This window comes from Rana temporaria, chromosome 8 (assembly GCF_905171775.1).
Source record: "Rana temporaria chromosome 8, aRanTem1.1, whole genome shotgun sequence".
Lineage (NCBI taxonomy): Eukaryota > Metazoa > Chordata > Amphibia > Anura > Ranidae > Rana > Rana temporaria.
In genome coordinates, this window is record NC_053496.1 from 183,782,495 (window position 1) to 183,790,710 (window position 8,216).

At 44.3% G+C, this 8,216-nt stretch overlaps 1 long non-coding RNA gene across 1 annotated transcript; it reads right to left on the reverse strand.

Annotated features, from left to right (window-relative positions):
• Positions 1-1,668: 1,668 nt before the first annotated feature.
• Positions 1,669-7,933, reverse strand: LOC120909600. The gene is made up of 3 exons (XR_005741318.1): positions 7,861-7,933; positions 2,330-2,436; positions 1,669-1,691 (listed from the first exon to the last, which is right to left on the reverse strand). It is a non-coding gene; the product is annotated as an uncharacterized LOC120909600 (long non-coding RNA).
• Positions 7,934-8,216: the final 283 nt, after the last annotated feature.

The following is an 8,216-nucleotide window of genomic DNA, read 5'->3' on the forward strand; positions in this document are numbered from 1 at the left end:
CCTTCATCGCCCTATCTTGCTCATCCACCTTTTTAAACTCTTCTTGAGCATTAACTTCAGAATCTCTCAGGTTTCCACTCTGAATATATAATACAAATGACATCAATGGTAACAATGCAGATAATGTACAGATCCTAATGATACTATCAGTGATTGTTCCTCATCTACCTGATGATGGTGAGGGATGGTGTGACCTTCCTGTGTGGAATCCCGAGAATACAGAGGACGGGGACATCTCTCTGGTGGGTTTCTGGTATTACGTGGCCCCATCATGAAATCCTTATACAGATCCGCGTCTCCTTCAAAAAACTCCTTCATTGCCCTCCTATACTGCTCATCCATCTTTTTAGACTCTTCTTGAGCATCAACTTCTGAATCTCCCAGGATTCCACTCTGAATATATAATACAAATGACATCAATGGTAACAATGCAGATAATGTACAGATCCTAATGATACTATCAGTGATTGTTCCTCATCTACCTGATGATGGTGGGGGATGGTGTGATCTTCCTGTGTGGAATCCAGGGAATACAGAGGATGGGGACATCCCTCTAGGGGGGTCCTGTCATTAGGTGGCTCCATCATATCCTTGTGTCCTTCAGAAAGCTTCTCTATCACACTAAACTCCTCATCCTCCTCTTTTACCTCAACTTCAGAATCTCTCAGGTTTCCACTCTGAATATATAAAAAAATGACATCAATGGTAATAATGCAGATAATGTACAGATCCTAATGATACTACCAGTGATTGTTCCTCATCTACCTGATGATGGTGGGGGATGGTGTGACCTTCCTGTGTGGAATCCCGGGAATACAGAGGACGGGGACATCTCTCTGGTGGGTTCCCGGTATTAGGTGGTTCAATTGTGACATCCGCTTGTCCTTCCAAAAACTCTGTCATCACACCAGACTGCTCATCCCCCTCTATAGGCTCTTCTTTAACAAGATTATCATCTCTGAGGTTTCCACTCTGAATATACAATAGGAAATTAATTTTAATAAACAAGCTTATGTATAAATCATAACTACCAATAATTGTTCCTCATCTACCTGATGATGGTGGGGGATGGTGTGACCTTCCTGTGTGGAATCCCGGGAATACAGAGGACTGGGAGATCTCTCTGGTGGGTTTATGTTGCTAGGTGGATCCATCATATTCTTGTGTCCATCTGAAGGTTCCTCCACCACATCATCTTCCTCCTCTTTATACTCTACTTGTATACTGATATTTATATCCTTTATGTTTTCATTGGTGATCTATAAGGAAACATTCATTGTGACACATATGCTTGAATAAAAATCATAACTACCGATAATTGTTCATCACCTACCTGATCATGTTGTACGTTGTCATTCTCTTCATGTGTGTCCATCATGACGTCCTTGTAGAGATCCTTGTGTCCTTCTAAATACTCCCACTCCTCCATGGAGAAATAGACAGTGACATCCTGACACCTTATAGGAACCTGACACACACAATGATACAGTCACCATACAGACACACCCCTTGTCTGTTACTGGATAATGTCCCAGAATTCCCAGAATCCTCCTCACCTCTCCTGTCAGCAGCTCCATCATCTTCTTGGTGACTTCTAGAATCTTCTCTATGTTGTGTCTCTCAGGTTTTAAGGAGTCACATGGAGGCACTGTGATGGTCATATGATCACCTGACTTCACAAGAGGAAATCTCTGTTATGGAAAACCAATAGAAACATCATGTTAGAATCCCAGAACATTCCTCACCTCTCCGGTCCGGTCTTTGTTTTATTAATAGAGATAAGAGTGATGTCATGTGACCTCCCAGAATCCTCCTCACCTCTCCGGTCAAGTCTGTGTTTTATTAATAGAGATAAGAGTGATGTCATGTGACCTCCCAGAATCCTCCTCACCTCTCTGGTCAGGTCTGTGTTTTATTAATAGAGATAAGAGTGATGTCATGTGACCTCCCAGAATCCCCCTCACCTCTCAGGTCAGGTCTGTGTTTTATTAATAGAGATAAGAGTGATGTCATGTGACCTCCCAGAATCCTCCTCACCTCTCCGGTCAGGTCTGTGTTTTATTAATAGAGATAAGAGTGATGTCATGAGACCTCCCAGAATCCTCCTCACCTCTCCGGTCAAGTCTGTGTTTTATTAATAGAGATAAGAGTGACGTCATGTGATCTCCCAGAATCCTCCTCACCTCTCCGGTCAGGTCTGTGTTTTATTAATAGAAATAAGAGTGATGTCATGTGACCTCCCAGAATCCTCCCCACCTCTCCGGTCAGGTCTGTGTTTTATTAATAGAGATAAGAGTGATGTCATGTGACCTCCCAGAATCCTCCTCACCTCTCCGGTCAGCAGGTAGATGATCTCCAGGGTGAGGTTTAGTATCTTCTCAGTCATGTCAATTTGGTCCTCCTCCATACTTGTTCATGTGATCTATGTGGGTTTCTCTGTAGACAGATAGTGGAGAATTATTTGGACTGCAATTGTTCCACAATGTTAGGAGGAGAACTTTAATGAAAATTCATTTGAAGTAAATTGTTAGAGAATATGTCAAATCAGTTCCGACCATACTGGATAATGTCCCAGAAATCCCGGCACCGCTCACCTCTCCTATTAGGAGGTCAGTCATCTTTTTGATGATTTCTACACCTTTTTTTTCTATAGTTCAAAATTTAATATTGTGAAGCTATTAAAATTATTAGTGGTTTTTTTTCGGCAGTGGAAGTTGTTTGTATCTTCAACTTGCCCTGTGTCATCACTTTCGACCACTGTACTCCTGATACGTGCGAAGCTTATATTGGACTTTACTTCCTGGTTGCCTTGATAGCTGGCTGTGGTCGGCACACCTGGACATGTTACCAGAGGTCAGTGTGTTCTGTCTTTCTGCTTTATTTACATCCAATTATATGAAGACCAAATGCTGGATAAAGTCTTCTTCAGAAACCAACTCCTCCCGATTTGTTGCCCTCCTGGCCTTCTCCCTTCCAGAGCTCTGTGGTTTTTAAGTGTCCTATAGTGATGAGGATATAAGTAAGAGGTACCACAGAGGTCTGGGGAGGATCAGGAGATCGGCACTCCCTGGTGGTGGTGTCTCTCTATCATGTCCCATACCCCATCCTTAGTCCTGTAGTGATGAGGAGATCATCAGGAGGAACCACAGAGCTCTGGGGCAGAAAAATTGGGCCTTAGGCACTGGTGGTGGTGCCCTGAAACAAAAATGTTCTTAGAAGCTAACAACATGAACATTGAGGAGGAATAGGATAGTCACTCAGCATAACAGGATAGTCACTCAGCATAGGCAGTCCTCAAGGGATCTCACATTCATAAAAAAATTAGTCGGTTACATCAGCATCAGGTGCTTGGTAGCTGGTGATCCAAGACGGATTCATTTTTATGAAGGTGAGCCGATCAACTGAGTCTGTGGACAGGCGCACTCTGTGATCGGTTACAAAGCATCCAGCAGCACTGAATGTGGGTTCAGAAAGAACACTGGATGCAGGACAGGCCAGTAGCTCAATTGCATACTGTGCAAGCTCTGGCCAGTGATCCATCCTCAAGACCCAGTAACCCAGTAGATTTTTGGCTGGAAAGGTCTCCAAGTATGATCTTGCCCCTAGGTATTCCTGCACGATGTAAATAAGATGCTGGCGATGGTTGCTGGAACTGATCAGACCTTTGGGCTGCGGACTAAAGAATTGTCTGAATGCATCAGTCAGACGGCCACCTTCTCCACCGCTCCTTCTGTGATTGACCGAAGCTTCAGCAACACGTTGTCCAGGAAATTGTAGCCTCCCAGGCTCTGGAAACTCATTGCACAAACCTTTCTGCAAGGCCTCCCAAAGAAGTTTCATCCTCTGCTCCCTCTGCAAAGACTATATAAGTTCCGCACACCTTACCCTTGTAACATCAACATCAAGAAGGGTTGCCAGCCAGTAATGATCCCTCTCCTTGATACCACGAATCCGAGGGTCCTTTCGCAGGCTTTGCAGGATCAGGAAGGCCATGCAGCGTAGGTTTGCTGAGGCATTCGATCCGGAGTCCTTTGGGTCACTAAAGATGACATGATCCACAGCCACCTCCTCCCAGCCACTAAAGATGACATGGGTCACTGAAGATGACATGATCCACAGCCACCTCCTCCCAGCCACATAACAGTTCTTGATCTAATATTTCACAGCAGGGCCCATTCCTGCACCCACCAAGAGTAACTGTGAGGACTTACAGTGTTGTGTCACCAGCACCACTACCACCAAAGGCACAATTTTTCTACCACTGTTCAACAATGGCATGTAATTACAATTTTTGATATAATAGTTCACAGCAGGGGGTTCCAGTGCCCACCAAGACTGATGCCGCATACACACGACCATTTTTAATGGTCTAGAAAAAACGATTTTTTTTCGAAGCGATTCTTGTCAAGCCTGCTTTGCCTACACATGATCGTGAAAGAAAAATGCTAGAGCAAAGCGCGGTGACGTACAACGCCACTATGAAGGGCGAAGTACCATTCAGATGGAGCCACCCTTGGGGCGGCTTTTGCTGATTTTGTGTTAGTAAAAGTTTGGCGAGAGACGATTCTCGTTTTTCAGTCTTCATGCTTTTCAGTCTGTTACAACGTGACGAATGTGCTATCTCCATCACGAACCCTAGTTTTACCAGAACGAGCGCTCCCGTCTCATAACTTGCTTCTGAAAAACGACGTGAAAAAATAGAGCATGTTCTAAATTTTTAATGCCCATTTTTCACATCATGAAAAATGCTCTGGAGCCCACACACAATCGTTTTTAATGACATTAAAAAAAATATATATTTTTCACATCATGAAAAACGGTCATGTGTACGCTGCATTACTATGAGGGATTACAGTGTTGTGGCAACTCCAACACCTAGGGCCCAAATTTCTGCAGAGTATATACGGTGGGCCCCAACTTTCAAACATCCAACTTACATACGACTCCTACTTGAAAACGGAAGGAGACAACAGGAAGTGAGAGGAAATCTACCCCTAGGAAGGGAAATTCTCTCCTGTAAGAGGTGTCTCCTGTCCACTGATGCTTTATCACCAATCCTTGTTTCACTAAAACCCCCAAATTTTCAAAAAAACATTTGTCATTGGGACAGAAAGTGAGGTGGAATCTTCTGAACAGATGCGCACAGACAGCAAAACCAATGTCAGGCCCCGTACACATGTCCGAGGAACTCGACGTGCCAAACACATCGAGTTCAGTGTGGAAGCCGCCGAGGATCTCGGCGGGCCGACTTTCCTCATTGAACAACGAGGAAATATGTTCTCTTTTCGGCCCGACGAGTTCCTCGTTGGCTTCCTCGCTGAAAAGTGTACACACGACCGAGTTTCTCGGCAGAATCCAGCTCCGACCGAGTTTCTGGCTGAATTCTGTCGAGAAACTCGGTCGTGTGTATGGGGCCTCACAGGGGTGATAACCCTTCTCGATGTTTTCCGAAAAGCTTAAAAATTATTTTTTTGACTGAAGCTACACTTTAAAAAAGTACCAGTTCAAAATTACAAACAGATTCTACTTAACAACAAACCTACAGTTCCTGTCTTGTTTGCACCACATGTATACTGCTGTTCAGAATATATAGGGGCCTGGGGACAAGAAAACGCATTTCCTTTTTTTAAGTTGAGTGCAGGGCTCCACTTAATATCCATACAAGACCAAAATGGCCTGGTAATGGGTGTAGGGGGGGGGGGGGTACCCATACCATTTTTCTCAGTGATTTTCATCCATATTGCCGGGACCCGACATTACATTAAAGCCGCAAGCAGTTTTTAAATGACTTTTTACCTATAGAAATGTCATTTTGTGCAGGGACAGTTCTAAACACGGGAAACACGTGCCACTTCACAGGCATACTATAGACACCCAGCAGGTACGATATTTAAAGGAATATTTCACTTTTATTTTTAATTTAAGCATCATTAATATCACTGCTCCCGAAAAAACTGTAGTTTTTCAAACGTTTTTTGTATTGATAGGACCCGGAACAATAACTTGCATATTAGCCTTTAAAAGTAGCACTTTTGATTTCGAACGTTCGAGTCCCATAGACTTCAATGGGGGTTCTAAAGTTTGCTCGAACGTTCGGTCCGTTCGAAGGTTCTGATGCGAACTGAACCGGGGGGTGTTCGGCTCATCCCTAGTTTCCTGAAGAAGACTTCAGTCGGCATCGGAGCGCCGTTCAGAGAGGTAAGAATTTACCTTTACAGGGAAAACGTTTATTTGGGTTTGGTCAAACTCTCCTGATTTACAGAATTAGTATTTTTAGTTTACAACAAATAATTTTCCTTAAAACGAAATCTCTCTAAAACCGAGTTACTAATATTCCCCCCTGCCCGTGCCCTCCTCCATCACTTTTCCATCAAAATCAACAATGCAACCATCAGTCCCTCCCCTCACGCCAGGGTGCTCGGTGTAATCCTAGACTCTGACTTGTCATTTCAGCCTCAAGTCCAATCGTTGTCAAAAGTTTGTGGAATTCACCTCCGTAAAATCTCTAAAATTCGACCCCTTTTTTAAAAAAAAAAGAAGCCGCCAAACTCCTCTTCACTCCCTTGTTATCTCTCGCCTTGACTATTGCAACTCCCTTCTTATTGGCCTGCCTCTCCATAGGCTCCTCCCCTCTTCAGTCTATCATGAATGCTGCTGCCAGACTTATCCACCTTACCAACCACACGGTGTCTGCCAAACCTCTCCTCCAATCCCTTCACTGGCTCCCGATCATCCAGCGAATTGAATTCAAAATACTAACCACAACATACAAAGCCATCCACAACTCTTTCCCCCCGAGCTACATCTCCAATCTTGTCTCCAAACATATCCCAAACCCTCCTCTCCGCTCTTCTCAAGACCTCCTACTGTCAAGCTCTCTTGTCCCCTCCTCCCATGCTCGTCTCCAGGATTTCTCCCATCCTCTGGAACTCACTACCTCAACCTGTCTGGCTATTGCCTACTCTTGCTACCTACAGGCGATCCCTGAAAACTCACCTCTTCAGGGAAGCCTATCACGTCTCCAACTAATCTTTTACCACTTCCATCAGCTCATTCCCCACAGTTACAACCTTTTGTACCACCTGCCCCACCCTATTAAATTTTAAGCTCTTCTGAGCAGGGCACTTTTAATCCTCTTGTATTTTACTGTATTGTCTTCCTTTTATATTGTAAAGCGTAAACTGTTGGCGCCAGGGCTTTTTTTCAGCGGGAACGCGGGGGAACGCAGTTCCCGCACCTCCTGGACTGACTGTATGTAATGGCTGGGGTGTGCTGCAGGGTATTGATGCTCACTGCTAGGGATCTATTTTTGCAGGGGGGGCCTATTGTTGCTGGGGGGTCTTATACTGCTGGGGGGTCAGTTGTTGCATAAAGAGATCCACTATTGGGGGAGGGGTCTACTATTGATGGCTGCCAGGGAGTCTATTAATGCTGGCTGTGCGGAGATCTGTTGTTGCCAGGAGTCTATTGTTGCTGGGGGGGATTTTGTTGTGTGTGGTCCATTGTTGTCAGGGGGATCTATTGTTGCTGGCTGGAGGGGATCTATTTTACTGCTTTACTTGATATCATTACCAAATTCCATACAAATTACTTAGCACCGCAAATATATACCTGGTTCTAGATTGTCTAAAAGGGGCGGTACTGGGAGGTGGGTAGGGGGCGGAGAAAAGGGGTGACCCGGAAAGGGGGATTTCCTGCACCTATTGTCTGAGAAAAAAAGCACTGGTTGGCGCTATATAAATCCATACACCTGTACATCAGACTGAAAAGAGGGTCATTTACCGGGCAAAGATGGACAGAGGAAATTGGTTCCTAACAATGCACAGTGATGAGAGGTATGATAAAATAACATCTTATTACCGCCTCTGCTGCCAGTTCCAGCGACGTCTTCTCTCTAAATCTTGATATTTCACCTCTCGCCCAGATCTTTGTATTTATACCTGACATCACTTCCTGTCTCTACGTGACATCACTTCCTGTTTTCCATAGAGACTTCCTGTCTGGGTTGAAGTGAGATCGCCACCTTGTGGAGCTCAAAGAAACTGCAGCCCCAAGAAAACGTCTCATAGTGTGAACTCGGCCTTGTGCTGTGCTCAGTTAATTTTGCAGTAAAAGGACAGATTTTTTTTCGAATTATTGTTGTAATTAACCCTTAATTTGCCACATAAGCAAAAGATGCTTGAAAATATCTCTCTACCATGATAAAAAAAACCTTC